Here is a 12,308-nt window from a genome sequence, read left to right on the forward strand (position 1 = left end):
CAGACATACATGCAGACAAGAAACCCATACATATTTTAATAACCCTCTTTTCTCTGTCCACCTCTCCCCATGTAGAATGGAGGTCGCTCAGAACCAAAATAATCACACAGAAAATGTATTAATTAAATCACTGCTTGGCCCATTAGCTCTAGCTTCTTGGCTAACTCTTACATATTAATTTAACCCTTCTCCATTAATCTATGTATTGCCGCATGGCAGTGGCTTGCCAGCACAGGTTCGACATGTCTATCTCTGGCAGTGGCTCCATGGCTTCTCTCTGACTCTGCTGCCTTTTTCCCAGCAAACAGCCTACCTTTCCCAACCTAGTTCTGTTCTGCCCTTGCCATAGGCTCAAAGCAGTTCTTTATTAATCAATGGTATTCACAGCACACAAAAGAAAATCCCATATCACCCCCACACCACTATACCTTCTTTAAAAAGAAAGAGATGTGGTCAGAAATCAAAGTTGTATGAGTATCTTAATTTTGTGAATAAATGAAGTGTTAGTTATGAAGAATGGATGCTAAGAAACTGTTGTGCGATTTCTTTGAATATTTTTAAGGAAGATGAAAACATACATTCCATGAAAAGAATGAAGAATGGCTATAAATATATATAAAGAAAATACTATATGATTTTGGCTCACTGTCAAGTTTCACTATATTCAGGCCCAGAAGAAAATGGGAAGTAAAATAATTTTGTTGGAAGAGAATAAGAGAGTTCTGCTCTGAAGAGCATTTTCCTGGATGAGGCTCATGTTGCCAATATGCACAGTACTCAGTGTTGATAAGAATGGTGCCAATGGACAACTAACTTTCACATGTCCATCAACTTCTCTGCTTTCAAACCCAAACACCTCCCTGCTGAGGAATTGTTAGTAAGCAAATACAAGCTGTCAACTAGCACCTTGGAGTCAGACTCCACAGCTGGAGAAGTGTGTGTCTGTGCATAGACTGGTTCTTGGGCATACCACACTGTTCCCCAATAGCCTGGAGCACTGCATGTCTGTGCACAATCTCATTCGTGGGCACACCACACTATTCTCCAATAGTCAATCTTTAGCGGGAGGGGCAATAAAACTCCAGATCTGCTTGTGTTGAAAAAAAGAAAACAGAAAAAAAAATCCACTACCTTTTCTCAAGTTGCTTTTCTTTTCCTTATAAATTTCCCAAAGTGAGCTCAAGCACCAATTAATTGTTTATTGAAAAGGAAACTGAAGGAGGGATAGGTGCTTGGTAAGGATTTGTGTCTTAGGAGGTGGGGATGGATGGAAGCAGAGTTTCAGTAAGGATGAGAATAGCATATGACAACTGTGGACTACACTTTGAAAACATTTATTTAAAGTTGTAACACTTCAAACAGTAGACATGAAGTTAAAGACAGAGACATAAGGAAAATAAAGAATGTAGTTTCCTACGGTGCTTACACTGAGTGGCAGCAGGAAGCAAAAATAATTGAAACAGTGTTTTGAGAAGTTTTGAACTTGGTCGATGTTTATTATTTGACTTTACTGTCTCCTTAAAGGAAAAAGGTAGAAATGCTAGCACATTTCAATAGTGTAGCTGGACTTACCCTAAGTTCATATATATAATTCTAAATTCTGTGTTAATGAACTACTAGCAGAAATATGTTTTGTGATATCTTAAATCCTTCAAGAGCTCAGTTTACAAATAATAGTAACAGTGGTTGGAGCCTCTGCCATGCATTCCCAGTGCCTTATCCTCTTACTCAAAAATGAAATGAAACCCAAACAGGATGACAAGTATCATGGAAATGTTGTTCAAAGCAAAGGAATGGAATAGTTTAGAAATACACTGTCAAGAATTAACAGCAGTCTTCATAAGTGAGGATGTTCAAGGCCTTAATTATTTGAAGAGTTTCCTTTCATGGAGCATCTACATTACTATTCTATGCTGTGAAGAGGCACCATGACTAAAGCAACTCTTCTAAGAGAAAGAATTTAGTTGGGGCTTGCTTACAGTTTCAGAGATTTAGTCAATTATCATCATAGAGAGGAGCATGGCAGCAGGCATGACAGACCAGATGTGGTGCTGGAGGAGTTGTTGAGAGCTACTTCCTGATCTGCACAGAAAGAAAGAGAGGGAGAAAGAGAGAGAGAGAGAGAGAGAGAGAGAGAGAGAGAGAGAGAGAGAGAGAGAGAGAGAGAGAGAGAGAGAGAAAGACTGACAGGAACTTTTGAAACCTCAAAGCCCATCCCAATGTCATATTTACTCCAACAGGGCCACACCTACTACAAATCTAAAAGTCCTAATGCTGCTAAGCCTGTCAAAGAATTCCTCTCTTTGACTCCCCATTCAAATACAGGAGCCTGTGGAATTCATTCAAGCCACCACAGAAAGTTTAAGAGACAGAATTTAGTTTCTGTGCTGTTAGTTTTGTCAGTTTGACACAGCCTAGGGATTTGACTGAGGAATTGCCCAGATCAGATTAGCCTGTAAGCATGTCTGTAAAGGATTGTATTGATATAGGATGACCCTGATTTCTGTGGGCAGTACAGGCCCTAGGCAGGTGGACCTGGTCTACATAAGAAAGCTAGCTAAGTAAGAGCTGTGAAGGAGTCGGCAAGAAGTCCAACAATGGACTGTGACCCAGAACTCACAGCAGCAAAAAAGCTGTTGAAGGTATACTGTGGATTGCCACTATGCTGTTGATTTGCTACTATGCATGTCTCTTCCCTAATACATCTGATTTTAATCATATGTACATCCAATTGTGTATAGGCATAAGTAAAGGGATTCTCCACAAAATTCCTCTAGGGACACAGTTCTGCTTTATTGCTCATGCGCCTGAAACTAATCTAAGCTAAATCATCCCATTGTTATTAATTACCAGACTATATTTCAAGGTGTGTTTGAGGGTTATATTTGGGGTGAGTCAGAGGGTTATGGTTATGGCTATGATTATGGTTATGGTTAAATGTCATTTTCAAAATCTGTTTTATTAGCAAGATCTCCAACCTCATGGTTGAAAATGTCATAAACCCAGACCCCCTGCTTTGATGGTACTTAGAAACAATTAGTAATAGCAAGACCATTGCAGAAAGTAAGACAGCAAAGTCTCTACACCTTCCCAAGGCTCAACTATGTTACACTGAGAAGCAACTAAAGTAAGCCACGGAGGAGGACACTGAGGAAGGAAGGTCTTCACGAGTTCTTGTCCATCCCCTCCTTAACATCCCTGCTATGATGAAAGTCATCCCTGCCCTTCCTGAGAGGATATTGTCCCTCCCCTCAACATTTGAAAGCATCCATATTTCTCCCACTAGAAATAATACTCCCTTTACTTGATAAATGCTTCAAATTCTTCAAAATACAACATTTGAAAAAATTATGATCAATTTCCTCTTAGTAAATTGTTCTCTTCTAAACAACGAAGCTCTGAGCTGAGAAATGAGTAACCTGTGGGTGGTTTACAAAACAAATTGTCAGCCGGGCGGTGGTGGCACACGCCTTTAATCTCAGCACTTGGGAGGCAGAGGCAGGAGGATCTCTGTGAGTTCGAGACCAGCCTGGTCTACAAGAGCTAGTTCCAGGACAGGAACCAAAAAGCTACGGAGAAACCCTGTCTCGAAAAAAAAATTGTCTTCTCTATGTATTTGAGCATTCCTGGTGCTCTGCTACTGGGGTTTCCATTTCTGTTTAATCTCTACAGCTTTAGGAACCACAGGTGGTTGGTTTCTCCAAAATTGGATCATCAGAAGAATAGTCTCAATTAAGCATGATATGTACATTTTTAATTCTTCTGTCCCATGTACAGATACTCCCATGTACAGACACACTGTTCCTACTATTCAGCCTCATTATTCCATATCCTGCAAATAACAATCACTGCTTCAATATTTCTCTCTAGTATCTTGATATTTCTGAATCATTATTAAGATCTACTCATACTTCTTAGATTGAACACTCTCCTATTTTGATGAATTTATTTTTGTTTTCTTCAGTCATTTCCTACATGCTAGATATAGTAATATTTATGGAAAAAATTAATTTGACCATGATACCTTTTCCAAAATGCTTTGAGAACCTTATACCCTCATGATAGAATTTTCTTAATAAAACTCGCATAGTCCTTCATGTTACAGCTGCTGGTCAACCTACAATCTCATAGTTTGTAACTTTTCCACTCATATCATAATCCATTCAGCCATATCTATGCTTAATTCTCTGAAACCACTGGAGTTTAGCACAGATGGAAATCTCTTAGCAACAGAATCTTCCCCATTATTACCTGGGAGCAGTATTTAAATTAATTTTTTGGGGGAAAACCTCCCCTTTTCTAAGCTGTCTTCATTTAAGTTCAGATAACTCAATACTTTTATAATAACATTATCAAATAATTGATTGTGTTTATTTCAGTTATGTTTATCTCATTAACTATATCCTCTACTTAGCTTTGGTGAGCCAGGAAATCTGTTTGCCTTAAATCTCTTATTTTTGCAAGATCAATCGCAGTGCTTGGCATGACTTAGTAGTCAGTAAATATCTCCAAGGGACGATATTGTCTTCATTCACTTCATCTGTCAACTTGATCCAAACATGTGAAAAGAGGAACTTGAAGTGAACAATTGCCTTCACTGGAGTGGCCTATGAGCAGGTCTGTGGGATATTTTTCTGATTGCTAAATAATGGAGGAGGACCCAGGCTCTGTGGGCATTACCATCCTTAGGAAGGTGGTCCTATAGTACATGAAAAGGTAGCTGAACTTGAACATGGGAGCAAGTCAGTAAGCAGAGTTCTGTGGTTTCTGCTGGAGAGCTTCTGACTTGACTTCCACCTTGGCTTCCATCAGATTGCTTCTGGTGTTTATCACAGCCACAGAAAAGAACCTAGAACATATGTAAACAAGAAACCTTCAAATAGAAGCTTGAAGGATGGCCACCTCAAAAAAGAATGTATATAAAAGAATTTTCATGAGACACCTTAAAAGTTGGATACATTCAGCAGTTCGCTTGTAGTAACTGTGTTGCAGTACAAAACTGTGCTGAAGTGTTACCAGTGTCAGGTAAAGAAGTCACAAAAGGGTAGAAAACACAATGTAAATACATCAATTTTAACTAAGATACTCCAGCTAACAAACTCTGAGAGCTGCCAAGACACTCTGTTGAAAAAAGTAAAAATGATTTCAAGTTAGCAAGTAAATTGTAAGCATGTGGGCGTTTAGGAAAGTGTCTCAAAATCACCCATTCACTTAAGTATTTTAAGCATGCCTCCTGCAATTTAGCTCAAGCTGCAATTTAGGATAATTTCAGGGAAAGATTCTCCAAGTAGAAATAATTTCAATCAGCCCCTTTCTAAATTATTACAAGCCTGAAATTGATAATATTAACTGTCCTAATTAATAAGGTTTCCATGTCTTTGAAAGTGAAAAATAACATTGTTTGATCATAAATTGTAGGTAGTACCAGAAAAACATGTTTTTAAATAAATGTTATCCACAACTAAGGGGACAAGAAAATGTCCACAAAAAAAGGGAACAATAGCTTTTAAGAAGCTGACTGAATCCAGAGTGGTGCAGGAGAATTGCCTGTATTCTGTCAATCATATTTAAATAAACACTGATTGGCCAGGTAGGAGGTATAGGTGGGTCAACCAGACAGGAAGTAGAGGCAGGGCAATAAGAACAGGAGAATTCTAGGAAGGAGGAAGTAACATATACTAAAATAATGGGTTAATATAAGCTACAAGAGCTAATAAGAAGCCTAAGCTAATGGGCCAATCAGTTTATGTCTAATATAGATACTCTGTGTGATTTTCTTTGGGACTTACCAGCTGTGGGAACTGGACAGGACGGAAACCCCAACTAGTAGGCCCCCATGTTACAGAAAAGTGGTGTGGGAAAATTGTCTGTATTCTGTTAATCATATTTTAAATAAATGCTAATGGGCCAAGTAGTAATTTAATTAATACAATTTCCATGTGATAATTTCGGGGGTTAAGCTAGCCAGGCAGCTGAGACCAAAAAAGGGGCCCCGCACTCCTACAACAACGGAGGGACTACCTAGATGAGCTAGGAGAACAGCCACCATCCCTTCTTTAAGCATTTATTTAGCAGTTCTAGTGAAAAAGAGCATGTGCACAGGGAGGGGAAAGCAAGCAAGCAGGATCCCTTGGTGGAACATTTCAGAATGGCATAAGTCAATTTTACCATGGTTATTTTGATAATAAAGTGCCTTGATTGAATTTGGGGGTTGAGTCTTGAATCTGCAAGGTCAAGTTTATGTTGCACAGTATCTCAGAGTGTTTCCCTACAGATGTTTTATTTACACTTTTATCATCCAAATTTCTCCATGTTCGTACATAAAACATAAATTTCTGTATACATTACATATGAAAATATTTTACTTTAAAAGATAGGTGAGTAAAAGAACATTTTTATTATACTTAGTCTAATATTTAATTCCAATAACTTTGTAGAAACAATGATCTGAGTATCTGTAGGTCTTAAGAATTTAGCAAATGTTGTCATTTTCCTCTGTATATATTTTAAAGCATCATATTTCAACCATACCAAACTGATGAGGAAACATTTGAGTTTAGAGGCCTTCAGAAAAATAGACCTACAACCTCTTTCAACAATGAATTCCTGAAAAAAATACATCAAAACTTTTGCCTGAAGAAACTATTTCGTATAATAACATGAATTCCCCAGACAGCAGTGAGAACCAGTCTCCTGCTGTTTTGCTCTCAATGGAAAGGAGATGAATAATTTTTCTTCATATCTTTGAACAATGTTTAAATTATTTCCCAATCTTCTCTGTTTCACACTAAATGATTCCTCACTCCTGGGCAGCTCTTCTTATTTGAAATTGTCATCGTTGATCTCTACTGTACCCACTTCACAGTTTCCTTGTTATAGAAACCAAGACTGGACATTTTAATAAGGCTCAGATTTTACATTTTTCATGGTGCAGTCTGTAGATTTTATCCAAGTTAGAAAAAATAAAAGAATATGAGAAAAATGACACTTTACCCTACAGATTATCCTCTGAGGAAGGATACCCGTGTTTACTGTTTCCCTCATGGGCACCTGTATCATGGCTCTGACCATTCTCTCTCACCTCTATTTCAGAGAAGGACAATATTTTATAGTCTGGGATTCTAAGAACTGTTAATATCACTATGGAATGGGTACTCCTGGGGCCATTTAAATAAAATAAGAGCATACCAGAGCATTTTACTAAATTGAAAATAGGAATTTGTTGTAAAGGACAATGCTGAGTTCTCCTATAGACAGAAGTAAGCAGTTTTAATTGGATTATTAATACAACCCTTGGGGCCCATACAGATCTAGAGTGTTTAGTTAAAGAAAACTTTACCTAAGTAAAAGGATTTTCTGGCGAGATGAGGTGTTTTCATGCTCCTTGGAATAAAGTGAGTTGTTGGGGTAATGATTCTTTGTGGCCCTGTAGATTCAAAGATTTAAATTACCTTATTTGATATGAATTTCCTTTAGCATTGAGTTGGAGAAAGTAGACATTCTAAAATGATCTTGTAAAGATTTAGCCTAAATAATCCCCAAGAACCTCATCCCTTTATATATTTAATAATGTTAAACAATCAATAAGGTATATCCATTCTGACACTAAAAACATCTTAACCTGTTTAGTAGAAAGTAGTATATTTCAATGTTAAAGTTATTGAGGGCCCAATAGACCACCTGAGTTTGAATTTGTGTCCTTCACAGGATAGCATTGAGTCATAACAAGGTGAGCTCTTATGCTTTGTTTGTCTCATATGTAAAAAAGAGGTATAATACCTCTGCATCACTAGGTGAGCCAGATGAGCTAATAATGCTTTATTGTCACCTGTCTAGTCAGTGCTTCATTGCTATGAAAAGACAGCATGGCCATGGTAACATCTAAAAGAAAGCATTTAAATGGGACTTGCTTACAATTTCAAAAGTTTAGTTCTTTATTATCATGGCAGGAAACATGGCTGCATTCAGGTAGACATGGTACTGAGAAGTAACTGAGGAGTTTACATCTGGATCCACAGTCACTAAGCCGATGGCCCTGGCACAGGCTTTTGAAAGGTCAAAGCCTACACCTAGAGACAGACTTCCTCCAACAAGGCCAAAACTACTTCAATAAGGCCACATTTCCTCTTCCTTCTTAAGTAGTGCCACTCCATACTGACCATGCATTCAAAACAATAAGCTTATGAAGGTCATTCTTATTTAAACCATCACATTCTACACCCTGGCCTCCATCGGCATGAAGCCTTATCATAATGCAGAAGTCCCCATAGTCTAGTATAGCTTCAACGATGTTTAAAATCTAAAATTCAAAATCTCTCTGTGACTCGTGGTAATCTCTTAACTGCAGCGCATGTAAAATCAAAATCAGAAAGCAGACCACATTCTACCAACATACAATGACACAAATTTGTACATTACCGTTCCAAAGGGGAGGAAATGGAGCATAGTGAAGAAACTCTAGACCAAAGGAAAATTGAAAATGAGCCAGCAAACTCCAAATTCTGCAACTCCATTCTGATTTCAAAGCACTTTTTAGATCTCCAACTCCTTTCAGGTTTGTTGATGGCAACATACTCTTTCCTCTTGGGCTAGTTCTACTCCCTGTTAATAGCTTTTCGTGGCTAGTATTCCATGGTTCTGGCATCCCCAATATTATTAAATTGGTAACAAAATTCAGGTAACACCTTCATAGCTTCACACAATGGCCCTCTTGTTCAAATACATTTTCATTAACTTTCTGTTGTTGATGGTTTCCTTCACTGTCTAATCTAAGCTTTCACAAGGAACTTTAGTTGGGTGGTGTCATTCCCTAAGGTCACCACTACCTTTATTACATTTAGCATCAGCCTTTTTTTAAAAAAATCTTTTTATTTCCTTGAGGACAGGACTTAGCTCCATTACACTTTCTGGTGTTGTTTCTTTTATCCTCACACTGTATATTTTGTACTTCCTTGCTCAACATGGATCTATATTGACATATAGATCTACATAAGAGAGACAACTAATAACTACAAAACAGACTCAACACTAGGGTGCCTCGAAAGGACTTCTCCCAAGGCCATTAATTCAAAACCTCTTCTATTTAGTCCTAGACAGATGTAGAAATGTGGGGTTTTTTTTTGTACACACACACACACACACATATATATTTGACAAGGGTAGAAAGCAGCCACATTCTTTGTCTAAATATCACAAAAATGGTCTTTAGGATATTCTCTAATATTCTTCCCCTCTGAAACCTTTTGAGCTAGGCAATCATAATCTACATTACTCTTAGCAAGGCTGTTTTTCCATGTTCCTATTGGTTTAATGCTTTCAACTGATTTTCTAGCCCAAAGTTCCAATGTCTTTCCTATTTCATCAATACACAGCATCGGCAGGCCTGTCACAGCAATACCATGCTCCCTGGTTTCAATTTCTGTCTTAGTGAGTTTTTTATTGCTGTGAAGAGACATTAAGACCATGACAAGTCTTATGAAATAAGACCCTTGCTCACAGTTTCGGAGGTTTAGTCTATTATAATGGTGGAAAGAACATCAGCATGAAGGCAACATGGTGCTGGAGAAGTGGATGAAAGTTCTACTCTAAACCTGTTGGCAGGAAGAGAGCGACACTGGGACTCCCAATGACATACTTTCTCCTACAAGGTCACAGCTTCTTTAAAAAGTCATCCTGCCTAATCCTTCTCAGATAGTGCTACTATCCCTGATGACTAAGCATTAAAATATAGAAACCTTTGAATGCCATTCTTATTCAAACCACCAAACTGCTTCTCCCCCTTACATATGAAAAATTTTCTGTAAACCTTACTCTGCCTTTTACTTTACCCTTATATGGGAAGTCATTTCAAATGTGGCTTAAACGTTTACTGTCATAAAATGAATAAATAAATAACATTGCTAAAGTACTGAGCAAATTGAAACCAAACATTTAAAAGGAATATGGCAATCAATTCCAAAAAGATTCAGTGACATAATTCTTCTAAAAATATGACTAAGCAAGCAAACAGACGCAGATTTCCACTGAAACAGCAACTTGAGAAAAATTTCAGCCTAAATTGAAGGCTGCACAATACGATCTCTTACAAGAAGAAAGGAAACCAGAGGGGAGAAGAAATCCATTCTCTCAGCTCTAGAGAAAGCAACAACAGTTTTCTCCCTTTGAGAACCAAGATAGAAGTTCATACAGGATCCCGTATCAGTATGACATTTCCAACGTGAGCATTGCAAATCCTATCAGAAATGTCACAGACAGGCCGAGGACCTGATGGCTCATTGGGTAAGAGTCGCTCCCTACCCTGATGACCTAGGTTGAACTCCTAGCCCCCACATGGTGAAAGAAAAAAGAGACTCCCACAAGTTCTCTGATCTCCACATATGTGACAAGACACTCACATTTTCATGCATAAATATGTCTTCACCTACACTCCTAAACACTAAATAAATAACATGTAATTTTAATTAGAAATACCATGGACCCAGATAACACCCATATTGATCATCTAAGAGAGTGAAGAGTTAATGAAATGGTCTTTTTCATGCAGAGATACCTAAGAGGAAAGCTTCTCATTTATCTCTTTCTTATTTTGACTCACTTCATTCACATAACTGCTTTACTTGATATTTAACTGAGTTCATAAGAATGGTAATTTTTATGTCAGAGGAATAAATGTGAGATTCATGTAGTTTTATTGAGTTCACATATTTGTGATAGATGCATTAGCTATAAAATGTTCAGATTTAGAGAACAAGTCAAAGATTGCGATCAAAAGTTTAAATCCTTGGGGCTGGAAAGATGGCTCAGTGGTTAAGAGCATTGCCTGCTCTTCCAAAGGTCCTGAGTTCAATTCCTAGCAACCACATGGTGGCTCACAACCACCTGTAATGAAGTCTGGTGCTCCCTTCTGGCCTGCAGACATACACACAGACAGAATATTTTATACATAATAAATAAATATTTTTTAAAAAAGAATTTATACCCTTTAGTAAACCTGAAACTGAGAATACATAAAAACATGAAAAGCACAAAGAAAAAAAAATTAACTTTTATTAGCCAATGTAGGAGTTTGATCTGATATCCAAACAAACTTATCTTTTACTTCCCGGTGAAAGTTGAGATGTGAGGAATAAGACCCACAGTCCTCACGCATTGATAACCGACTGATATGATTGCTGGGTACTTCCCTGACTAGCACAGTATTTTTAAGGCAATAATTTTCATTTAAAAATGCTTCTTTCTGGAGTTATTTTCAAAACTTAGAAGAACTGTGCTCTACTTTCATGGCTTGAATCCATAGTACATGCCGTGTAGGTCATCCAAGTCCAGAGCCCTGCTCCAGCATCATGCATTAGAGGCCTGTCTGAAGTCTGTGCACAGAATGCTACTATAAACAGTAACATTTAACATACACCTGATTTTATAAACTAGGATAGCTCGTGGTAAATATGTTTTATGTCAGAAAAAACGATTACATACAAAATTTATAAGACATGCAAATATATGCTAGCAAACAAAAATGAAGTCAAAGTGCTGCAAAGATTGGGAGACGAATTGAGGTGAGTGCAGAAGAATGAGTAGCATTTACAGAGCAGAGAGGTGATGAGATGAAAGCAGACCAAGCATCAATAATGAGATGAGACAAGCATGTCGGTTCAATTTTAAGGAATGTAAGCTATCCTGTGCTCATTCATAAGCAACACTTAAGGACTATAGATTCCGTACAGTGTCATTATCAAGCATCTAACCTTGCCAGGAGATTGCCAATTCCAGAAAACACTAGGTGGTTGAGTATGGTTTGAAAATGTGTTGTTGTCTTGATGTAAAAGAAACTCAGGCTCAATGTTTCCTCCCTGGCATGAGAACTTGGAGACTTGTCATCATTCTATGGGCCAAAAGCAGAAAGAAAATTAGTCTCTAAACCTAAAATGAGCAAAGATCTAGCAGGCCTTACACAGCTACCTGTGAGCATCACCAAGAGGTCTCGAGGTTTTGCTAAGAACTATGGGAGAAAAGGAACTACATTCTAGGTACTCAACATATCTCCAAGGGAGAGCTCGCCAGCACCTTCAGTTAACTCCTGGATGCAGAATAAATTCTTCTGGGGTCAGCAGCCACCAGATATTCTCTACTCTTAGAACTGCCACTATTTTGGCAAGAAAAAAGCAAGTCAAGAAACCACTAGTCTCAAAAACAAAACAAAAAGAGATGAGCTCATATTGCAGTTAGTGAAAATTTTTTAAAGAGGAAAGTGCTTTAAATAAAGCACACTGACATACACAAGAAACGTGATTATTTACAGAAATGCAATT

The sequence above is a fragment of the Microtus pennsylvanicus genome, chromosome 1 (genome assembly GCF_037038515.1).
Source record: "Microtus pennsylvanicus isolate mMicPen1 chromosome 1, mMicPen1.hap1, whole genome shotgun sequence".
NCBI lineage: Eukaryota > Metazoa > Chordata > Mammalia > Rodentia > Cricetidae > Microtus > Microtus pennsylvanicus.